The sequence below is a fragment of the Macaca thibetana genome, chromosome 11, assembly GCF_024542745.1.
Source record: "Macaca thibetana thibetana isolate TM-01 chromosome 11, ASM2454274v1, whole genome shotgun sequence".
In the NCBI taxonomy this organism is placed as follows: Eukaryota; Metazoa; Chordata; class Mammalia; order Primates; family Cercopithecidae; genus Macaca; species Macaca thibetana.
The window spans coordinates 81,543,071-81,569,042 of NC_065588.1; the positions used below are offsets into that span (position 1 = coordinate 81,543,071).

A 25,972-nucleotide genomic window follows, 5' to 3' on the forward strand; every position below is an offset into this window, starting at 1 on the left:
AATTAAAGAATGTCTTCTCAAAATGATAGCATGTTTGTCAATGGAGAGAGTATGGTAGTCAGACACTGGTTATTTCATTTTACCATTATTAACTATGTAATTTAATTTTATACTTTTGATAGCTGTGATTAAAAGGTTTTTATTTTAAATAATTAATTCTTAGGTAGGAATAAAGCTTCTCTTAGTTTACTCCATATAAAATAATTTAATAGACTAATATATCTCCCTACTTTCTGTTTAGGTTATTTAAATTTGGCAAAGGAAATAAAAATATATATTTTAGCATATTTTATAATGAACATTAATATCTTTCTGATTAAAGAATAATATTCCAAAATTGTCCTTATAAAGCTAAAACACAATAACAGAAATGTCAGTATCATGACCGACAATAAAAACAGAATAGATATGTAGTAGCTTGCTTCAAGAGCTACTCTTAAATAGTCTATTGCAAAATAATGGGACAGTTTTAATCTAATTATTGAGCCAACCAAATCCTCTTATAGTGAAAGATCCCATAGATAAATATTTGAAATTTAAATTTTTACAAATTTTACAATTTCTGTATTTGCGAATTTCCACCTTCATTGAAAGTACATGACTTTTCAATATAAAGAATTTCAAAGATTTGAAATAAATATATTATACTAATGATCAGAGAAAAGTAAAAATTCTAAACATCCTCTAAAATCCTTTTGTGAAAAGGAGCAGCTTCTTTGGAATAACTATTTTTCTTATTAGTAATTTATCTATAATTTTAGTAGCTTGAATTTAATTCCAAAATGTATCATATAGTTTTAAAAAATCCAATGTAATTATAGAAACTTGATATAGTGACTTTTGTTCTGAGTGATTAGAACTATACTGAAAGCAACTTTTAAAATTTCATGGATTTACAGTTTAGTGCGATTTGTTTTAAGTGCCCAGTTCTGCTGTATGTCTCCTGCCATTTGTGTGCTGGAGACATTCTGCTTTTCTCCCCTAATGAAGTGCATTAGTCAAGAGCTCAGTGACCTCTGACAAGGCTCAGTATGGGATTATAGCCTGACAGGAGGCAGCTGGAAGAAATAGTTGACAATTCACACTTAAAGTAATCCCTGAAAATTGCATGTCAGTTATGAGGAGGTGACAGTCTGGCTCCCTTGTGGAGAAAAAAAAAAAAAAAAGGGTAATAAAAGATATTTCAAGTAGAGTTTTTGGACCCTAACTATAGTTTCTGAATTAAGGCTAAATTATCAAGTTCTCTAAGCACCAGTCAATAGGAAGAACATTTTCATGAATAGATTCAATCTGCAATACTATTTCAAGCAGCTACCACTTTTAGTCCGTTGATAGAAAACTCATTTAGTCAATGGATTATCTATAATTGACTAACTTCTTTAATAGAGTTTTAATACATCTTACATGTAAAAACATTATCGGGGAGGCTCACAGAGAATAACAGTTGTAAGCAGAAATATAAAATGGTCATTTTCTGTAAAAATTATAGCAAGAAATCAATAATACAGATTTTTATATGTTGACTTGTATTTTTCTAACACGCTATTTTATTTAAAATGTGTTTTTTTCAAACAGTAACTGCTCCACTATAATTTTGTTTAAAATCCCATTAATTTGTCCACTTAATGGCAAAAATATTTTGCAAAATAACTTTCAAAGATTACATATTTATCATAGTAAATACGTTGTTATATGGAATTATTATATATTACATTATAACTTATTACACAATAAATGAATAGCACACCTATATTTTAAAAATACAGATACTTTTTTATTAACTTTTTTTCTGTCTACTTCCCAGAATATCAGATGTTTCCTTTTGATCTCTGTTATTATTTTCTTGCAGTTGTGATTAAAATACTTTCCATAGAGAAATGAAAACATCAGAATGGACTTTCTTTGGAAAACACACTGTTTGTTCTGTAACTTCAGATTTTCACTATGCACAATATGTGATGATTGACTTACACCCAGCAGGCACTCAATAAATGTGTGATGGGTTAAATTGAAAAAACATAGTATTACTCTCACAATTGTTCAACATTTCTATAAAATACAGTTTTCCTAGACCATTCAACAAATATTGTCTGATATCCATTATGTGATAACCCCTCTGCTGAATGTAAAATTCATTTTTTTTGGTCCATAAAACTGTTTTCACTTTCTGCTCAACTCATAGTTTAACCTATTAATTCATTCGTTTATACGTGTACAGTGCATTTTAAGAAAAGTTAAGTTAGTAAGTCTATACTTAATTTAATCCCTGGCTCTTTGTACCATTTATTGTTTAGAGATAGAGTGACCCACCTTCCAAACAAGCAAACGCGTCATGTTTCTAATTCTTCCTTTTTTTTCCTACCTGTAAAACTAATGTTGAATTTACGCATCTTCTTTGAACATTTACACTTTCAGAGTTTATTAGAGAACATTTTTTATTATGACCCTTATGAATGCCTACCATAATTTAGGCTAAACATCCACAAGCTGGTTTGCATGTTTTTACGTTGTGAAGGTGACAAAAAGGTAAGCGGTAGAGTATCTGCTCAAACATCAAAAAGGAACTCCTAAATTCTTTCTCAGCTGCTTAACTTTGGGATGTGATAACTGCTTGAGTGTAGAGAGAATTTAGATCCCAGCAATAGTAGAATGGCAGGACTGACTGTGCAGCAGCTGTGGAATAACACAGCAGGTTGAATGGTCTCATGGGTCTCCTAGGGCATGTGTATTAAGAGTTTCTGATTTAGACCATGTGTCTCTTAGGTAAGAGAACTACTTGTTAGATGATCAAATTCAGAGTAGTTATCTTTGGTTCAATATTACTCAAGGGAATGGCAAAAATCATGCTAAATTTAGCTTTTCACTTCCTCGTTCTTAATTGATATTCTATTGAACAACATTAGCTAGAGGAATATCTGTTCTTTATTTATTGAGAACAACATTATACCTATACTTGAGAAATTAATCCTTGAAGTTTTATAGCTGCACACACACCGACTCACACCCATTCACAGTATTTCTTCTGCAGTTGTAGGTGTCGTTCCAAACTGGTTGTTGGTTGTGACATTTAGGCAATAAAAAAATACAAAAAGAGACTTTCAGATATACGGAGTTGTATGAAATAAAAATTAAATTGACATCTAAAAACTGCTCAGAATACCACATAGGCTTTTTAGCTACTGTTTTATAGTCTTTTTATTCCTTTTCTATCTTTACTTTAAAAATGTGTATGTACCTTTGATTGCTTTGCTCTATCATGCAAAGTATCAATAAACTTATAAAATCTAGCTTTAAAACTATAAGTTTCAAATTTTATTTTCAGTGGACACATTTTTCCTCTTAGCTATGGTACATTGTCCAGTAGTTTAATCACTCAGAGGTGAGTACATGTCTTCCAATATGTACTCAGCACCTAAAGGCTTAGGATATGGTCTTCAAACTGCTGCCATAGAACATCTCAGAAAACAGGACTGCCCGGGCATCTCAGAATGACACACTTGCTTTCACCTGAAACCAGCTATTATTTCATTTTGCTTGCTCAATTATTCTGATTTTATAGAATCCATGACACTCAGTGCAGCAAAATCATAATTAGATGTTCTTATATATAACATTGATTATTTCATGCCATGTCTTTATTGAAATAAAAAATATATATGTATTTGTTGTTTGTTATCAGATGTCAGTAGTTCCTAGGTAGAATTTCTTTGGTATCCTTTCTGCATTTCAAACTCGTAAAGGTAATCAGAGTTGATATTGATATTTAAGCTCACAGTATATTCAGCACCAGTTTGTGTTTTTAAACTCATGTTCAGCATGTGATAAATAAGTCAATTACTATGTATCTCATGGGGAACTAGAAATAAAGAATGCTGCATTCTTCCAGATAATGAAGCCTCAAGATGAAAGACTTTTTAAATTCTGTGCAGTCTAGTGTCTAGTACAATGCAAACATAGAGTAATGCTTAATAAATGTTTATAGAATGGTTAATTGTTGAAGAAGAGCCTAGATAGTTGTTGAGAAATTATGACTTATAAGAAATGTGTCATCTTAAATCCACCAGCTTTCCATAATCTCAGGTGTTGCTGCTATTCTCAGGTATTTACCTTCTGAAACTTATACTATTCCTACTCCCTACTGTGCTCTACAATATGACTTTAGGGAATGTTTCCATTATTTAATTAATGGAAAGCCCCATTGTTCTATATGTTTCAGATTGAGTATAGACTATATTATCTGATTTGAAGCCTGATCAACCTGATAAAATTGCCAATTTATTCAAAATTATCCATAAGCCATTTTGCTTGAGCTAATATAGGCAATAGATAGTATATGAAGATTTTTCTTTCTCAGATGGAAGAAAAATGAGTGTCTTAGATGGAAGAAAAAATACATGGTATTTTGACGTTCAACTCTGAAAAAATGAATAAAGCAGAGAAAATTCCATGAAATTGTATTGAAGAATTGTTTTGCAGGCATGACTTTATCTGATAAAAGATTCAATACCTTTTGATCAGATTCTCAAATGGTTTTCTGATACTTCCCTTTTCACCATACAAATCTTTGATGTTGTAACTTTCTGAAGAAGCAGAGAAGCATAAGCACTTTTAGCATAAGGTGCAAAGTGAGGACAGCTCCCATATTTAAGTGAGGGTAGGATGTGTTTTAAAAATGTGACATGATTTGCGATGGCTGGAGCACAGGGTGCAACAGAGAATATCTGGATATGAGGCTTTAGAGGAAGTGGGGGAGATATTGTGAAAGGCCATGTGGTTTAGGCTAATGAATTTAAACTGTATCCTGTGACCAGTAAGGGGACATTACAAATTTTAAATCAAAGAGTAACACTGGGTTTATTTTTAAATGCAGATGAGAGTGGGAGGTGCCTTGCCATGGGCATGGCTGGAAGCAGGTAACAATCTGTAAGAAGGAGCTGTAATAGTTTAAGGTATGATGAGCAGGATGATGAGCAGTTTAACTAAAGGAGTCTCATCGTGTGTAAGAATAGCCCCTAAAGTAAAAGGGAGAGTCCAGGACTGGTAATAATGCTTGGTAAGAACAAGAAAGCAAGTTGGCTCTGGAAAGACAGGAAGAAAACTTAGAGAGGTAGGGGAATGGGGTGAAAAAAATGTGATGAAATCTAAAGGAAGCATTTTCACATTTTCTGACACACAGAAAACAATAAATGTTAAACAAATTACTGAATGTTCGCCTTAGGAGTATCAAATGTCTTAGAGAGGTCAGCTTGGTTAAGGACTTACAATAACTAAAGTCAATTACAAGGTCACCGGTGACTTCTCTGAAAGCAAATACAACAGATTTGTGAGGGCAGAAGTCATATTTTAGAATAATGAAGAGTGAATTTGAGCTGAGGAAGCTTTTATGATGATTATGAACATCTCTTTTAAGAAGTTTGGCTAGGAAGAAAATAGTTTGATTCAGTAAATATTTATCAATCATTCATTTTGTGGCAGGTTCTGTGCAAAGCAATATGTTCCCCAGTGGAGCTTAAAGTCTGGTGCAGAAAGCAGACATTTAACAGGTAAGCTGAGTGTTCAGAAAGGCTAAGCACAAGATGATATAGGCAATAAAGCTGAGCTACTGTAGATTAAGGCAGACCTTTCTAAAGCAGAGACAACTAAGGAATGTGGGAATTTGCCAGGCAAAGTTGGTTGGGGGGCGGGGGGTTAGTCGGAAAAAAGAAAGAATATTACCGGCTACATAACTGAAACTTTGCAACAGTCGAATTGTTCATAGAGTTGATAACACTGTATTGTGCACTTAAAATTTTGTTAAGACAGCAGATCTCACATTGTCTTCTTACCAAGGTGATAATAATAATAAAATAATAAAAATATTACTGGTTGAAGAATATGTAAAGAGATGGAAACATAAGACATCACAGAGTTTTACAACTGTAAAATAGATTATAGATATAACTAGATATGTCTAAATCTAAAATAGATTTAGATATAACTTTCATGAACTTATGTTATTTAAGAAATAGAACATTATCAATAATTTTGAAGCTTTCTGTGTATCTCTTCCTATGTATCCCTTCCTTTTTCATCAATATACACATTGAAAAAATATAGTCTCTATATAAACTATATACATATACTATATATTAAATATGTATTAAACATATAGCTAGTGTTATAAATTTTGTGTGTATTATTTACTTGTACTTGACATCATATGTGCATATGTATTTAATTTACATATTGTTAAATTTTGTTAGTTTAAAATTGTATGTAAATGTAATGATATTACATATATTATCTCATGACATTCTTCACTCAATATGACGTTTTGAGAGTTCACCCATGTTGACTGTTAAGGCTGAGATAAATTTTTATTATTGTGCAGTTGTCCAACTTAAGAGATACCACAATTCATTTATCCATCTCCTAAAGATTTAAATTGTTCTCATAATTTTGCTTTGCCAACAACATATCTGTAAACATTCTTGTATGTCACCTGTTTCACCAGTTTGAATGTTTTTCTGGGGCATTTCTCTAAAAATTCTGAGTCATTGGTTATGGAGATGTTTGGCATTGTTGCATAATGTCAAATTGTGTCTGAAGACCTTAGAGTTTTTGAAGATCTTGAAGCAGTAAGGATTGTTGAAACATAGAGAGAAACAGTGTGATGGGTTATAAGAAGATATCAAAGAAAAAATTGTTAGTTTGCATGTGTTTGTTAATTTGTGTGTTTTCAGCATAGGGAGCATATGAGCACATTTATGAAAGCACATGGAAGGAAATCAGTGGATGGAGAGATTTTGAAGATAAAAGTGAGAGACAGCATAATTAACGGCACAAGTTTCCAAGGAGTGGGGAAAATGAGTTCAAGATCATAAGGGAGAGGGGAAAGAACTGAGAATAAAAACAGGGTCTTCTAGTTACACTGCCCAGTGTTTCTTCACACTTGCTAAAGCTGGTTAAGAAACAATAGCAGCGCAATGTAAAAGTAAATGCATTATTCTTTTATTGTTTGAAACAAATTATGTTTCTAATATAGTAGGATGTGTGTTTTATTTTATGTTTTCATGTACCAACTCAAGTTAATGGAGAAAAGAGTCTGAAGACCATGAGCACAATGTAAACTCTCCTCTTGGAGCTATCCATTGAAAAATTCCTCTCAAAAATCATTCTAGTCACCATTTTCCACAAGCATTAAGACGACTCAACTGACTTTTGTTAGTAAAAAAGCTATATTCTTCAAAAGACTATGTGTCTGGTTTAATATTTTTTCGTATATTATTGCTTTTATTACAAAAATGGTTAAGGTGTCTTGATCGTTACATTGAGTGTTGCCAATACACAAGGACCAAATTGGTAAATGTTAAATGTTTAACATCTGAGATTTGTCTATGAACAGCTATTCAACTCCGCTAGAACGACCGTGTCAATTAATCGACCACTCATGAGGAAGTGTGCGTGGTGGATTTTCAAATTTTTTTTTTGGCAAAAATATGTCTTTTTTTGTATGTATTTATACATGCAAATATTTGTATTTGAAAGATGATATTTGTATTATCTTTCAAAAGTATTTTTAAATTGTTTAAATGCTTAGATCTTTTGGAAAAGCTATTGTTACTGAAGCTAGAATATGAGTTTCAGGATTCTACCTTTTGCTCCAAGAGATAGCTTTAGAAGAGTCATTTTAAAAATGTGCTGATAGGTAAAAATCAGTCAAAGGAAGGATAAACGTTTCCAGGCTTTCTCAACTGTTTGTATCTAGGCTAGACAAGTCTATCTCGGCTTATTGTTATTCCAGTCTGACTAATTTTCCTTGTATTTAATGACTCTGTTACATGCGTCTGCTTTATGTTTCACAAATACTTTATCATCTGCTTATTTCATCATAAAGGAACTTTTTGTTTACAGATTAAATTTAATATGTATGGGTTGCGTCTTTACTATTTAATATCCCTGAAGGATAATCTCACTGGAAAATACTTCCTGTTTTCCTTCCCCCACAGTCAATATTCATGTCTCGTTTTTGTTGCTATCTGAGGTCAAAGCAGCCAAAATCCTGCCTTCATGTTGGCTTTAATTTTAGTTAAAAGCAGGCAGCTATATGTTTGGGAAGCCCTGTATAATTTATACGGTGTGGGTAATATCTTGAACACTCTGCAGGAAAAAGGAAGGTCTCATGTAAAGGCTTGCTGGTCTTCCACTATAATATAACACCTTTATATCTCTATGAGGTCATCAGAATCATATGTGCATTTATTCCTTTGGAAAAACATGACCATGTGAGTAGCATATAAAACTCGACATGATTTTTCCATTGCTGCCAGCTCTAACGTCACAAACAACTCTAACCTCAGCTGGAAAGATACTACTTTGTTTCTTACGGTCTTTTAAGAGTAAGAGTTTCCATTTTCTTTATAACTCAGTCCACATCAAAAAAGATTTGTGACTGCTATTTGTAAGAGAGTATTTTAGCTTCTGGCCAAAACTCCTGGTTTTTATACAGGTTAGGTTTCAACATCTATTCTGCCATTTGCTCCCAGTGGGGTACAAATAACCACAATACCTATGAAATGGCATTTCTAAAGCTCACTTCTCCACTCCATATATATTCTTGAAAATAGTTATAAGAGAAAAATTGAAGTTATACAAAATACATCTGTCTGGATTTATAGTGGAATTTTGCAAAAAATCATCTTGTAAACTGAAACATTATAATCTGGCCTCCCCACACTAGCTGCTAATAACCTGCTTCATCTGTCTTATGTCTGAGAGCTAAGCTTAACTCAGAGGTGGGGCAACCTTTCCAACTCAGAAGTCAACATGAGAAGAAACAGTGACAGTTGTAAGTAAGAGATGATTTATATACCTTTTGACTCCCTTTACCTTCCTCAGACACCACTGAAGATATTTCAATGACCTTTGTGCCTTATTTATGCACAGAATAGTTTGACTAATTTTGCTTGCAGTACATTAGTAACTATAGTGATTCTAGGAGCTCATTTAGCAACTTGTTAATAGTAATGTGTATAAATAATTTCCAAAGTGTGTTCTCAGTCATTATCTCATTTAGCTACATCAGATAACTGTAAATTAAACAGATTAAATATGATTAACCCATTCCCTGATTGAATAAACTGAGGCTGGAACTATTTAAAACAACCTTCTCAAAGATGATTAATAAGTAGTAGAGTGAAATTCTAGATTTCTAAATTTTTACTAAGTGCTCGTCTTACTATGTATCCTATATTTTGTTGAGAATGAAGCAATTGTTTCAATTCACGTTAGAAATTTTACTCTGACATTTAGTGTTTAATGTCTTTCCTTGCTAGAATCATACTTAGACAAATTCATTTTAATTTGTTCTCAACTACACAAAACTTTCTTTATCTGTGTTAGTATAAATCAATTAACAATCTTTACTTTCTGCCAAAAGTTTAAAACTTCAAATGAATTATCCATTAACTTTGTCTGTGTAGCCAGTGTACTAACAACAATAAAAATAAGCATCTGAATGGAATATTGTTTTCAATCCAATTTTCTTATGTATGCCTTGAAAAAGGATCATCAGGAGCTGGCCCTGATGTTTTATATACTGGCAACGTTTTGGTGATAGAAAAACTGTTACTGGTAACTCTTTTGCAAGAACTGTCAGCATTGCAGATAGTTTTTAACTAGTTTCCTTCCAACAGTAAGGGGCAGGAATTTCAGCATTCTGTGTGCCAAGCAAGTGCATATTCAGACTGAAGTTCTCACAAGTATACAATGAGTAAATGAGCCAAAGATGTAATATATATATATATTTTTTGAAACGGAGTCTCACTCTGTCACCCAGGCTGGAGTGCAGTGGGGCGATCTCAGCTCACTGCAAGCTCCGCCCCCTGGGTTCAGGCCATTCTCCTGCCTCAGCCTCCCGAGTAGCTGGGACTAGAGGTGCCCGCCACCTCGCCCAGCTATTTTTTTGTTTTTGTTTTTTGTATTTTTAGTAGAGACGGGGTTTCACCATGTTAGCCAGGATGGTCTCGATCTCCTGACCTCGTATTCCGCCTGTCTCGGCCTCCCAAAGTGCTGGGATTATAGGCATGAGCCACCACGCCAGGCCCAAAGATGTAATTTGTATAGGACTTAGCAAATGGTTTTTCAGGCTCCACTGATTGTGTGTGTGTGTGTGTGTGTGTGGTAAACTCACACACTAATTTATTTCATTGAACAAAATAGGCCACATAAGGCTGTTTGAAGTACAACTAAAATCAAAGAATAAGGAAATCAGGCACACTGCAAATAAGTTTGCTGGGGTTCTGAAGTTTTCTTCCTTCCTTTCCTTTCCCCTCTCTCTTTCCCTCCCTTTCCTCCCTTTGTCTTTCTCCTTTCCTTTCTTCTCTTCTTCCTTATCTATCTTCCTTCCTTCCTTCCTTCCTCCTTCCTTCTCCCCTCCCTCTCCCTTCCTCTTTCTTTCTCTTTCTTTCTTTCTTTCTTTCTTTCTTTCTTTCTTTCTTTCTTTCTTTCTTTCTTTCTTTCTTTCTTTCTTTCTTTTTCTTTCTTTCTTTCTTTCTTTCTTTCTTTCTTTCTTTCTTTCTTTCTTTCTTTCTCTTTCTTTCTTTCTTTGTTTCTTTCTTTGTTTCTTTCTTTCTTTCTCTTTGTTTCTTTCTTTGTTTCTTTCTTTCCCTCTTTCTTTCTTTCTTTCTTTCTTTCCCTCTTTCTTTCTTTCTTTCTTTCTTTCTTTCTTTCTTTCTTTCTTTCTTTCTTTCTTTCTTTCTTTCTTTCTTTCTTTCTTTTCTTTCTTTCTTTCTTTTTCTTTCTTTCCCTCTTTCTTTCTTTCTGTTTCTTTCTTCTTCCTTCTCTTTTTTCTTTTCTCCCTCTCCCTCACTTCCTTTTCCCCTTTCCTTTCCGTTCTTCTCTTCCTCTTTCCTTTCCCTCCCTTCCCCTTCCCTTTCCTCCCTCCCTCCCTCCCTCCCTTCCTTCCATCCTTCATTCTTTCCTTCCATCCTTCTTTCCAAGCATGTTATATAAATAAGCAATTGCGAATATGCTTGAATGGCACCACAATAAGAAATCCTTTTTGGAAGTGTCTAAATGCTTACCCTTAACTTCTGACCTTTTCTCTTCAAGGATTTGTAACATGCAGATCATTGATCAGCACTGACAAAGCCCCACTGTCAGTTCTTGCCTGGACGTTACCAGTAGGTAACTTTTTTTTTTTTTTTTTTCAGTCAGGCTTGCTCTCTGTTATGTCTCTCCTTTAGTAAAGTTTCCCAATAGCATACAAATGATATTTTTAAAAAGATAATAGCCAAAAAATCCCTGGCTTCATGGGCTTCCCATCGCACTTAATGGTAGTTCCACTTGGCTGACATGGGGACCCTGTATAAACTGGCCCTGATAACCTCTCCTACTAAATTTCTTTGTTTCCCACATAATCACTGTCATACTGTCTTTGGCTTTGCTTTATTTTAGAACTTCTTGTGCGCTCTTTCTTCCGCCTAGAATGTATTTCTCGTGGCTCTCTACTTGAGGCTCAATTCTGTTCATCTTTAGACCAACGATGGGCAAAGTTCATAAAAAGCATGATAGTAAATATTTTTATGCTTTTGGGTCATGCAGTCTTTGTCACAACTAGCCACCCAGCCATTGTAAATGAAAGCAGTCATAGACAATACATAATCAATGAGCATGACTGTTTTTCCACCAATCTTTATGTATGGACATTGAAGTTTGAATTGATGTAATTTTTGTGTATAAAAATATTCTTCTTCTTTTTAAACAATTAAATGTAAAAAGACATTTTAGCTCAAGGGTGCACTTTGGAGATCTATTTGTCTAAATTTAGCTTAAAAGTCATTTCATGAGGGATTTTTTTCTGACTTTATTATCTAATAAGTATATTTTGCATCTCAGCACTGTTATTTTACGTTACATTACCTTTTTGTTCTTTTGAGAATTGTTTGTTTCAAATTGTTGTTTGTTCATTTCATATTTTCATTCAATTACAACTTTCCTGATCTTAACTATTCCACTTACCTCTGTATATTCACCCTTAGGACAATGACTGGTACATAGTGGGTGTTCAGGATGTATTTGTTGACTAAATTAATTAATTTGGTGAACTTATTTTCCTACAACTCAAAGTGCTTTAAAAATGAGCTATGTCACCTAGAAAAACAACTTCAGTAAAGTTTCAGGATACAACATAAAAAAAATCAGTAGCATTTATATACACTAATAACATTCAAGCCGTAAGCCAAATTGGGAATGCAATCCCATTTACAACACACACACACACACACACACACACACACACACACACACCCCTAGGAATATACCTAACCAAGAAGGTGAATGATTATCTACAAGGAGAACTACAAAAGATTAAAGAAATAAATTATAGATGACACAAACAAATGGAAAGATATTCCATGTTCAGGGACTGGAAGAATCAATATCATTAAAATGACCATACTGCCCAATGCAGTCTACAGATTCAACACTATTTCTATCAAACTACCAATGTCATTTTTTACACAATTAGAAATTCTATTCTCAAATTCATATGGAAACAAAATAGAGCCCAAATAGACAAAGCAATCCAAACAAAAAGAACAAAGCTGGAGGCATCACATTACACGACTTCAAACTATACTATAAAGCTACAGTACTATCAGGGTACTGGTACAAAAACAGACACATAGACCATTGGAACAGAATAGAGAAGCTAGAAGAAAAGCCACACACCTATGACTGTCTGATCTTTGACAAAAGCTTTAAAAAAAAGAAATAGCAAAATGACTCCCTATTCAATAAATGGTGCTGCTTAAGCTGGCTAGCCATATGCAGAAAATGAAACCTCTCACCATATTAAAAAATGAACTCAAGGTAGATGAAAGACTTAAATGTAAGACCTCAAACTGTAAATATTCTAGACGAAAACCTAGAAAATATCCTTCTTGACTTCACTGTTGGTAAAAAATTTGTGACTAAGCCCTCAAAAGCGATTGCAACAAAAGTAAAAATTAACAATGGTACCTAGTTAAATTAAAGAGCTTCTGCACAGTAAAAGAAACTATCAACACAGCAAACAGACAACATAAAGGGAGAAAATATTCACAAACTATGCAGCTGACAAAGGTCTAAAATTCAGACTCTATGAAGAACTTAAACAAATCAACAAGCAAAAAAACAACCCTATTAGGAAGTGGGCAAAGAACATGAAAAGACACTTCTCAAAATAAGACAGATAAGTGGCCAAAAAAAAAAAAAAAAAAAAAAAAATGAAACATGCTCATATCATTAATCAGAAAGAAATGCAAATCAGAATTGTGATATAGCATCTCACACTAGTCAGAATGGCTTTTGTTAAAAAGTGAAAATTTAACAGGTGTTGGAGAGGCTGCAGAGACAAAGGAACACTTACACACTATTGGTGGGAATGTAAATTAGTTCAGCCAATGTGGAAAGCAGTTTGGAGATTTCTCAAAGAACTAAAAATAGAACTACTCATTTAGCCAGCAATCTAATTACTGGGTCTGTACCTAAAGAAAAAAAAATATTTTACCAAAAAGATATATGTACCTGTATATTTGTTGTAGCACTATTCATAATAGCAAAGACATGGAATCAACCTAGGTGTCCATCAATAGTGGCTTGTATAAAGAAAATGTGGTACATATACACCACAGGATACTATGCAGTCATAAAAAAGAATAAAATCATGTCCTCTGCAGCAACACGGATGCAGTTGGAGGTAATTATCCTAATGGAATTAACACAGAAACAGAAAACCAAATATTGCATGTTTTCACTTATAAATGGGAGCTAAACACTGGGCACATATGGACATAAGGATGAAAACGATAGACACTGGGGACTACAAGAGAGAGGAGGAGAGAGGGGGACAAGGGTTGAACTACCTAATGGGTACTATGCTCGTTACCTGGGTGATTGGTTCAATTGTACCCTAAATCTCAACATCATGCAATACAATCATGTAACAAACCTGGACATGTTACACCTTGAATCTAAAATAATTTTAAAAAGACAAGAAAAATATTTGGAGAAATGCATGCCCAGCTGCTTTACATAGTGGGCAGAATGAAAGACATTTCCCTTTCATGTAGAAATTTCAGAAATGGTTTAAACTATTATAAACAGAACATGTTAATTTTGTAATTTGGAAATTTTTCATGGCAAACACTGTATTTTTCTCTTAGAAAAAAGCTATGTCAAACAACTTGTTTTAGGAAGTTTAATACATTGTGAGAATAGAACTTAACACAAGCATCCTATTATTTTTCTTATTGTGGTATGTATTCAAACAAAATTTGAGAGAATATTTGCTCCTCCTCATTCAATCTTCAACAGCCATAAACAGTGCAAAAAAAAAAAAAAATTCTACACATTCACACTGTGTATCACACTGTGTTTATAAAAAGATCATAGAAAGGCACAACGTGGCTGGGTGCCATGGCTCACGCCCATAATCCCAAATCTTTGGGAAGCCCAGGCAGGCAGATTCCTTGAGGTCAGGAGTTCGAGACCAGCCTAGACAACATGGTGAAACCACATCGCTACTAAAATTACAAAAATGAGTCAGGCATGGTGGCACATGCTTGTAATCCCAGCTACTTGGGAGGCTGAGGCAGGAGAATCACCTGAACCTGGGAGGCAGAGGTTTCAGTGAGCTGACATCATACTACTGCACTCCAGCCTGGGCAACAGAGTGAGACTCAGCAAAAAAAAAAAAGAGAGAGAGAGAGAGAGAGAGAGAAAGAGACAATGTAGTATTATTATAGTCTTAAGACTTTTATTTGACGTTCAAATTACAGTCATTTACACAAAAATGAATTCCTCTGGTATAATTCGTGAGTCTCATGAAACATCTTTGTTGCATAAAGAACTGGAAGTAGCCACAAAGCTGTGGCAGTCATTGTTGGTGTCCAAGCAGTTCCCTCATTCTCGCCATGCCTGTCTCAGTGGCAGAGCCCTGGTGTGATTACGTGCCTATGAAAGCTGACCTCACCTTGGCCCAGAGTGAATGTTGATTTGTTTTAGCCAATTGTGACAATTCCATCCCCCCACCTAAAGGAATCACCAGTTAGGAACCAATACCACCAAGGGACTTTGGTGAAGGATCTTCTCCTCTGTCAAAACAGACACAATAAGAGGTATGGCTCTTCCTCTTCCCGTCTCTTTGAACAAAGCCATGTGAAAACATAATGTAATATATCAGAGCAAAGATAAAAGAATAAAGATAGTGAATAATAAAACATGTATCTCTAAAAACTAAGAATTTAAAACCCAGCTTTCTGATTTAGGCCTTTCATTTCGATATAATACAGGCATTGCCTGTCTGAAACAATGCAAAGGTTATAGGGGCATTTGTGAAAGAAGCATAGACAGCAAACAAAGTTGCATCAGTACAAAAATTTAGCTGAAAAAAAATATAAGTGATGTCATGAGAATGACAACTGAGTCTCATGATAAACACAAGGTGGCTTCTTCTGTGATTGCTTATACTTCCAGGAAATGGTTATTCTTTGTATATCCTCTGATTATTTCTGCCAGCCCAATAGCATGTAACTAATATACTAAAAATACTTTTTGAATAATGAAAGAAACTCTTGCAAATAATCTATTGTATCACACTTTTTTTTTGTATTGTCCCAATCAAAATAAAAGCTAATGCTAAAAATCAAAAGTTCATTCCTTTCTGAGAATAAGTAACTAGCTAGATTAGCAGCCAACCCAGATGCAAGGCCAATTGATGGGTCAGGAAGCAAGTTCAACAATCCAGGAACACGATGTTGATTTTGGCCATTCTCTAAAGAATGTTTGTCTGAATATTCAGGATGGGGCTGACTTCAGTTTTTCTTTCTGCTAGCATGATGCTTAAATTGAAATCTTCTACAAATCTCCTTCCTACAAGTGTTTATTCTCTGATTAAATTGTAAAAGGAAGTTTTTTTTTTTTTTTTTTTTTTTTTTAAAGTCACGAATTTTCTTAGATACTTAATCTGATCCATTTCTATGAAAACCCATGGTCTGTTCTCAAAGAGATAAGGAAACAGGATGGTTGTCTAGGCCCAACCTTTTAGGCAAATTATTACTAAGGACAGATTTTTTGTTTCCCTGGTCCTATAAATCAATGTCAGTTCGCTCTTCTCTGAATTTTAGATCTGCCTCAAATCTCTAACTATATGCTGATGTTGAGTGCCATAGTTTTATAAACAGTGATATTTCTTACTGTTTGATGTCAGGTGATTTCTATGCTTTTTTTTTTTTTTTATTTCTGTGCTATTTACTTTTGTGTTCTACAATTTGTTTTTGTGGTTTATAGGTAGTTTATGCTGTATACTTTAAATATTCAATTAGAGATATACATTGAATCATTGTAGATTAAAACCATATATCAGCATAGAAATGTCACTTAATTATTTAATAATTTTGATTGTGCACATAAAATAATGTTTAATTACATGAAACTAGTGTGCTGATTGAGACTCAGCCACAAGTGCAGGCAAACGGTTCAAACTAAGCTATACATGTTGGATCACAATGAATAATCTCATGCTGGGCTACTTTCATTTCTTCCTCATAGAAGTTAAAGAAAAAAAAGTGAGTGTGGCTCATAATGAAATAAGATTAGAGCTATGGAAATGCTAGAATCAAATATACTAATAACCCAATTAAATATAAAGATACCATTTAATTTCACAACTTTTAAAAAATCTCATATACTTATAACTTTAGGCTTTATTTCTCTGAAGAATATTTAATTTCTATAATAAACATGAATCATTTTTCAATATAGCTAAATGATAAAGGTATAGCAACATAACATTGCATATTTAGAAAATATAGATGGTTAGGTATAGGTTTAGCAAAAATTCTTCTTTTCAGTAACTTCAGATGAATTTTTACTTGTAGTTAGAGTCTTTGTTTTCTTCTTATAGTTAAAGAGAAAGTTAACAAATCAATAGATCTTTAAATTTAAAACCATGTCACGAATCATTGTTAAACCCTAGGTTACTATGGCTATTGCAGAAAGGTAAAATTATATGATGCTGTTTTCTTTAAAAAGAATCAATATAAAACAATTTTACTTGAGCTGTGATTTCAAAATTATAACCTACTGGTTTAAATTCACTGTATAACTGATTAAGTGGTAAGCAGAATATGATCATTAGGATAGACTTAACAAAAGAAGCTGTTAAAGGAAGGGGAATTTAAGTATCAGACGTAAGTCTCTATATATTTGGTTTTCTATATGCAAAAAGGCACATGTAAAAATATTTTTTAAAACTGCACCACAGTCTGTCTTGTGTAATAGTATTTTCTGGGATAACAGACTATAATACTGTGTGTCAAGTGTAGAATTGGTCCTGATAGTAATGGCTATCACATACTGACTAATCGCTGTGGGCCAGATACAGAGCCCAACTGAAATGGTTTGGCTCTGTGTCGACACCCAAGACTCACCTTTAATTGTAATAAACCCCACGTGTTAAGGGCAGGGCCAGGTGGAGATAATTGAATCATTGGGTCAGTTTCTCCCATACTGTTCTCATGGTAGTGACTAAGTCTCACGAGATCTGATGGTTTGATAAGGGGAAACCCGTTTCAGTTGTCTCTCATTATCTCTTTGCCTGCCGCCTTTGATATAAGATGTGACTTACTCCTTCTTGCCTTCCACGGTGATTCTGAGGCCTCCCCAGTCATGTGGAACTGTGAGTCCAGTTAAACCTCTATCTTTTATAAATCGCCCAGTTATGGTTATGTCTTTATAAGCAGCGTGAAAACAGACTAATACCCCAATACTTAATACAGATCTCTCATTTCATCATGCAACAATCCATTAAAGGTAGGTACTTTTTTCTCCCTATTTTAAACATTTGGAAACTGAGGCTTAAAGTGATTAAGTAGCTTGGACAGGGCCCAATCGTTCACCAGTATTTATAACCCGACTTGAATTTAAGAAATCCAACCCCAGAGTGTAGTTTTGCATTTGTTTTATAAAAAGGAAATTTGACTCAATTTTGAAGCCTTGGCTCTAGGCTGGTCAGTTTCCCTTCGGTTTTTTTTTTTTTTTTTTTTTGGAGATGGAGTTTCATTCTTGTAGCCTAGGCTGGAGTGCAATGGCCTATCTCTGTTCACTGCAACCTCCGCCTCCTGTGTTCAAGTGACTCTCCAGCCTCAGCCTCCCGAGTAGCTGGGATTACAGGTGCCCACCACTACGTCCAGCTAATTTTTGTGTTTTTAGTAGACATGGGGTTTGGTGGCCAGGCTGCTCTTCAACTCCTGACTTCAGGTGATATGCCTGCCTCGGCCTCCCAACGTGCTGGGGTTAGGGGTGTGAGTCACTGTGCCCAGCCATTTTCCCTTCTTGAATAGCTAGTTAAGTCCATACGCCATCCATTTTCCTTTTTGAGTCTTATACTCTGATCCTCTGTGTACCAGCCTTTATCATCCCAAGAAAATGTGTCAGACAACTAGGGATAATCCTTTTTCCTGAAGCACAGGACACTATTCAAATTAGCCAGTCCAGGGGAGTTTAGGAAACCTAGCTATCCCCACCCCACTTGCCATATATTAGTTTCTCCCTGCAGCTTCAACTTGCTGTTACCCTTTCCCAGGGTACAACAACTATTGGCCCTGCCTAGCGGTTTGGAGCTGTTAAGTAACAAGATTTCTGCCCTTCATCTATCCCAGTGTCATTTTGTTATATCTCATCATCAAAATAATCTTTAAATCTTGTAAAACACAGAATCCATGCCCTCAATCCCAGCACTTCCTCCCACTTATAGTGAAAGTGTTTTTTTTGTTGAGGTAGTCTTGCTCTGTTGCCCAGGCTGGAGTGCAGTGGTGCAATCTTGGCTCACTGCAACCTCCACCTCCCAGGTTCAAGAGATTCTCTTGCCCCAGCCTCCTGAATATCTGTGATTACAGGTGTCCACCACCATGCCCAGCTAATTTTTGTATTTTTAGTAGAGACACATTTCACCATGTTGGTTAGGCTGGTCTCGAACTCCGGACTTCAAGTGATCCAAACACGTCAGCCTCCAAAAGTGCTGGGATTACAGGTGTGAGCCACTGCGCCCAACCTAGGATGATAAATTATAAACCACTTAACTCTTTACCATGTACGTTTAATTGGTCTGGAGTCGTATTAACTGGAATTGGCTACAAGAACTTAAGCATTTCTTTCCACATGTTATGATAAAGGTCATATTTAAGGTAAAATTGAATTGAATAGGACAAAGGAGATTATACAATTTTTAAAAATAGGCTTTAAAATTATTATGCTTTCTGTTTGGTTTATAAATAGTCAAGAAAATTTATCAGAAAGGAAAATAATTATTGTGTCAGTCAATAAAGTGAAAATATAAAATAACTCAAATGAATAATAACTTTAATTAAGGCCTCTCGTACTTGAGTACTTTAAAGATGAAAACATTAGTGACAAATTCTACCTACCCCATATCAGAAATGTCACTGCAATGTGTAAACTGCTATGAATTACTTTAATAGTATAATACAGGGTTTGGAAAACTTGTAAAGAGTCAAATAGTAAATATTTTAAGACTGTGGAGGCCACAAGTTCTATCTTAACTACTCAACTCTGCCTTTGTAATGTGAAAACAGCCATGGGCAGTGATTAAGTGAATGAGTGTGTCCGTTTGCAAATAAAGCTTTATTTACATAAACAGGCAGCAGGTTGGATTTGGTCCCATGGGTCATAGTTCGCTGACCCCTGTTCTAATAGTCTAAGTTACAGTTATGGCTTCCTTCTCATCCATGAGTGACATACTTTCATAGAAGGGACTTCCCTTTCTTAGGAAATATGAAGGCCTCATTCCAGGGATAAAGTCACTCTAGAGTGATACAGCCAAAGGCATTTTGTTTGAAACCACATTATAATCATAATTCATCTGATCTTTTTAGGACAGTTGGGATAGGTCACATAAATAAAGACTGCTTTTTTGTGATACTACCAGTTTCAGCTTCACAAAACTCCCGATTTTCATAAGGTTTGTTATCTGCTGCTATGCATTTTGTATTTGTTAATTTCCAAAAAAATTTGTACATAGTATTCATCTCTCATATGAAATGATGTATCAGTTGAGACTAGAAATGTATAACACCCTTTTATGACATATAAATAATAATCATAGTACAGGTCGAATATCCCTTATCTTAAATGCTTGGGATCAGAAGTGTTTCAGATTTCAGACTTTTTTTTTTTTTTGGACTTTTGAATGTTTGTAAGGAGATATCCTAGGGAATAGACCCAGGTATAAACATGAAATTTATTTATGATCCCTATATACCTTATACAAATAGCCTGAAGATAATTTAATACAATATTTTAAATATTTTAGTGTGAAACAAAGTTTTTGTTAAGTACTTACATGTGGAATTTTCTACTTAGGGCATCATGACAGTGCTCAAAAGGGATTTCAGGCCAGGCGCTGTGGCTCACGCCTGTAATGCCGGCACTTTGGGAGGCTGAGGTGGGCGGATCACAAGGTCAGGAGTTTGATACCAGCCTGACCAATATGGTGAAACCCTGTCTCTACTAAAAATATAAAAATTAGCTGGACGTGGTGGTGGGCAACTGTAATCCCAGCTACTCAGGAGGCTGAGGCTGGAGAATCGCTTGAACCTGGGAGGAGGAGGTTACAGTAAGCTGAGATTGCACCACTGCACTCCAGCCTACGTGATTGAGACTCCATCTCAAAAAAAAAAAAAAAAGAAAAAGAAAAAAGGATTTCAGATTAGAGATGATCAAGCTGTAATAACAACAACAATAAGAGATGCTAGATATTGAATATTTACTGTATGATATCCTCCTTTCTCTTCAAGACCCATTTTGTCTAGCAAGCCTTCTCTGACTCCATGGGCTAGGTGTTGTATCCTTTTATTCCCCATGCCTCATAGCTCTCTGGTTTCTTTGTATCACAGCATTTGTCACACTCCAAGAGTCTTACTATCATTTCCCTCCTAAACTGGTAATAAGTTCTTGGAGGGGTCAGGGACGATGATTTATTTATCTTTGCATCCCTCGGGAAGAGCACAGTGCTTGACTCCTAAAAGGCTCTCATGCTATAAATGCTTACAAAAGAAATGAGTGAACGATACCTGGAGCCACAGTGGAGCTGGCTAGCCTCCTGAGGCCTACAGGAACTGAAAGGAAAAGCTGAGTCCTGGCATAATATCCAGGTTCGGATGAAAGGCCCATCACTCTGAATCATTCTAGCACAAATTACAGGCTTTAAAAATGGTTTGTGAATGTTAATGTTTTGAGTTTACTGCACTGTTAAGATATCTTAAATTCCACTCCCTTCCCTGGGCCCCTACTCTTTCTGATTGTATGTTGGTTTGTTCACTCAAGTGAGGAAGAAAGCCAGTTTGAAAACAAACCACAAATACAGATTGTTTTCCTTGTCTGATTCCCCCTTTGTTTTTGTTTATCATAGTACCAGAACTAAGATGCCTTTAGAGATGTGTGCAGATAAGCTACCAGAAATGAAATTTCAATTCAAGTTTGGCACTAAGTAAGCTACTCTCCCAAACGTTTTTTACAATGTGCTGACTGTAATACTTTGACCATAAACCACTGGTAATAACAAGAAATTAGGCCCTGGTTACAAACATACTACTGCATTGCCAAGTTCTTCAGTGGAATTCAACTACTACATATTTTTAAGTTAAAGAGAACTAGATCTTCTGTGTTTCAGCCAAATTTGACTTTGGTTTCAAATCACCTCTGAGGAAAACTTTTAGCTGATGATTTATTGTATATGATTTGTTTCACATAGAGATATATTTATAGCACATTTGGTAAATAAATATATTTTCTATTAAAAAGGCCAAAGCACATCCAGTGATACTGCTTAACTTAAGCACATCCAGTGATACTTCTTAACTAAAGGTTCCCTGTGGAAAATATTGGTTCTTCTAGGGGCTAAAAAGAGAAGTGGATAGAAATTCTGATATCTTAGGTCACTGGAAATAGGGAAGTGGGAGTGAGTAAATGTAGGGATTTGAGAAGAAAGAAAAAAAAATACTATATATCTCTCTCTCTCACAGTGCCTGGCTCCTAACAGGCTCTCATGCTATATATATATATATATATATATATATTTTTTTTTTTACATATATATTTTACATATACATATTTTACATATATATTTTTTACATATATGTGTGTTAAAAAAAGGGGCGCTGAGGTCTCCAGAGAAATATCTGGAAAAGTCTAAGGCTTCATTCTAGGGAGCATTCCTGCTCGGTCGGCACCAAGTCCTCTAATTCTGACTGGGCTTACTTGGTTATATTTACAGATATCACACATATGTCTTCAACACTTGTCATTTTTCATTTCCCCTTGGTTGATCTTTCCTTATTCCTTTTCTCTTGAAAGATAAAGTAGTGAAAACATGTAGATGAAAAGGGAAATCCCAGAATTTTTCTTCTAAACTCAATTGGATAAGATAACATAAAGTAAATCTACATTTCTCTAGTACCTTGCAATCTACAGCACTGGTTAATAGAGCATACAGGGACTATCAATACTTTAAGAAACACTTTATTAGAATTTCTAAAAGAGGAAACAAAACATGTTTAGGAAAGAAGTTTGTGTCAAGGAGAGACTTATCTAATTATTTACGTATTCCACAATGTTTACTGATTGCTGGCTATATGAATGAACATAGGTGAGAAGTAATTTTAAGAAGTCCTTGTAATTCATATTTCCTTTGTTAGAGCAGCTTAATCTGTAGTAAACGTTTTCAATTTGACATTTTAAAATTACGGATTTTCTGAGAAATTTTAACTCTCAAATTCCAATATAGTTCTTATTTGTGATAAAACTGAGGACTGACCTTTGTAAGTTTTACCTACTTGGCTATTATTGTAATTGATTTTAAGGCATGTTTTTCATATTTTTGAGCTCTCTCCCAAATCATTCCTGACACATAATTCTACCAACTGCTAAATCTAATCTTCCATAGTAATTTGTGTTTACATCTTCTAATCTTACTGTCATTTTAAGAGGTGTTAATGAGTAGTAGTGAATATATTCTCAGAGAAAAAAGGTTGTTTCATTTACCTAAATAAAACACTTGTGTTTAATGATAAAACTGTTAGAATGCTTATCCATAGTTCTATGATACATGAAGTTGAAGGTTTTTTCTTTTAATTTAAAAAAGTTATCTTGCATTTAAGGAATGAAAGCCATTGCAACTTGAGTTCATGATTTATTATATTAAAGAGGCTTAAGCTACAGACTTTGGTGTCATACCAATTATAGTGGTTACTACTTATTCCTATTTTTAAAAGAAAGGTTTTAATGGAAACAAAACATGCAAACAAGTGCACTGAACAAAAATATCTGCTTCCTTTGACTAATTAGCATAGTCATATACAGTCATAGACCACATCTATAAATGTAAGGTGAAATCACCTTTTCGAAAACCTAAAAGCTTTAAGTTTTGGATTCATTCATCTGGTTGTCTTTCTTTGGGAGCAAAGCTAGGAAAAAATATCACTTTCCCTAAGTTTAAGTCAATTTTTCTGGAGCATTTAACAGCACATTTGCACTATGCATTATGAAGAAACATAAGCTCTACGCATTGACATATTTACATTTAAGGAAAAATAATTCCAGTCTCTCTGAGCATTGTTCTTTCTTAAGTTTTTGTCAGATCTTCGTAGAGGATAATCACTGTGGCAAAAAATTTAAGAAACTAAAGGTAATGGGTAATGCTGATTCAACGTTTTACACAGTTCTTGGAAATAGACATGCCATTTGAAGCTAATCTTTTCATTAGCAAGTCATTTTTGCCTACTATATACAAGGATAATAATGAACGAATTACAACATATTCAGTAATATATTCAGTCATACACAATCAGATATGCCAATTCATTTATAAATCTATACATGAATATTTAATGTCGTTTACTCAGGTATATAGAGTTTTTAGATGCAAGTTTAAATTATTTAGATTACAAAATTTAGAAGGATACAGTGTAGTGTAGTCAAAAGAACACTGCACTTTGAATCAAGATGTGTTCTGTTTTATTTTTCATGAGGGTTTGGTGTAAAGATTATTTGATCACCCAGGTAATAAGCATAGTATACAATAGGTAGTTTTTCAATACTCGTCCTCCTCCTACCCTCCACCCTCAAGTAAGTACTGGTGTCTATTGTTCCTTTCTTTGTGTCCATGTGTGTACTCAATATTTAGTTCCCACTTTTAAGTAAGAACATGTGGTATTTGATTTCCTGCTTCTATATTAGTTTGCTCAGAATAAGGGCCTCCAGCTCCTTCCATGTTGCTGCAAAGGACATGATCTCATTCTTTTTTATGGCTGTGTAGTATTCCATGGTGTATATGTACACATTTTCTTTATCCAGTCCACTGTCAGTGGGCATTTATGTTGATTCCAAGGAAGACATGTGTTGTGATTTATATTCTAAGACTACTAGCAGCATGATTTTAGGCTATTTTAGCACCAAAGGTCTTGGTTTCCTTATCTGTTAAATTTGCACACATTTTAAACATTCAGTGATTCCTTATGGCTGAGAAGCTAAATAGATACAAATAATTTGATTTGAATGAATTCAATGTTTTTAATGGTTACCTAACTGGCTTGCTTAACCTTATCCTTGTATTTTTTTTTTTTTTTGAGTTCAACTTTGTGTTTTGTTTTGTTTCGTTTTTCATAGTATCGTCTCTTCCAATTATTAGTGGTTTTCTATGATTTGATATAGATTCTTGATTACATAACAGTTTGATTTAGGAGAGGTATAAAGTACTGATAGATGTAGCAAAGATGATCATAAAAACATACTCTATGATCATCTTTGTGTACTTAAGCTAGTGATTAAAAAGGTAGTTTAACTTGCTGCATCTATTTTATAAATAGATTTTATTTTTATAGAGGTATTAGGGTCATAGCAAAACCGAGGGGAAAGTAAAATAAAATTGAGAAGAAGGTACAGAGACTTTTCATATATCTCATTTTTATGTCCACATTAAAATGTAAAATAATTAGCTTGAAATCTATGCCATTTTAAGTGTCACTTATTGATTCAGATAATTATGACTACTATTAATTCAGTTAAAATCTGAATTATGTTTTTCTGAAACTGTACTTATTAAGCTTGTGAAATATTACATTGAGTCATCACATTTTATCCTTATTTTCCTTAACCTTTACTTAATATTTACACTCCCCTAAACACCCCTCCCCATGAACATTTGAAATCTTCTCTCCTCTGTCCATTTGGATACATAATTCTTTGTTGGCTCACTGTCTACATACTCAATATTGGCATACTTCATAGTTCCATTCTAGGATCTCTTCTGGCTCCACTCATTCCTGGGTGAGTTTATGACTTCAATAAAATACCCTCCAAATGTATACCTCTAATTTTCAACTCTCTCCCAGGTCCAGATTCCTATTTCTAATAGCAGCCTGCTCCATTTAGATCTCCTACAAGACCCTCAAAATGAACTCTAACAGAGGTAATATTTAGTAATCTCTCTCTTCAGAAATGTTTCTTCTCCTCTAATATTTATTCTTAGTACTAGCAAGTCATCTATGCAGTGATCTAAGAGAGAAATCTGAGACTCATACATTTTGTTATTTCTCATGGCTTCCTAGTTATGGAAACAGGCTTTAGAGTCCATGTTTGAGTTTGAATTTTAGCTCCATGGGTCATGTACTTACTATTGTTGTGATCTTGGAAAATATGGTTGACCGCTCATTGCCTAAGTATCCTTATCTGTAACATGGCGATAATAGTAGAATGGACCCCTTGGGGTTATTTTGAGAATTACATGTATTCACTACATGTGAAGTTTTTAGAATGTTATCTAGCAAAGTGAGCACTCAATAAGTGTTAGCTATTATTGTTATCATTATCATCATTATTATTTTCAAGTGATGCTTGTTGACTCACTGTTATTGCCTTTTTCTGGGACTTTATG

General features: G+C 34.4%; 1 long non-coding RNA gene across 1 annotated transcript in view; it reads left to right on the forward strand.

Moving 5' to 3' along the window:
• The first annotated feature begins 5,473 nt into the window (after positions 1 to 5,473).
• LOC126931327 (uncharacterized) overlaps positions 5,474 to 25,972 on the forward strand; it is a 69,631-nt gene continuing 49,132 nt past the window's right edge. Inside the window, exon 1 of the long non-coding RNA XR_007717834.1 lies at positions 5,474 to 5,543. This is a non-coding gene — a long non-coding RNA (uncharacterized LOC126931327). The remainder of the gene's footprint in view (positions 5,544 to 25,972) is intronic.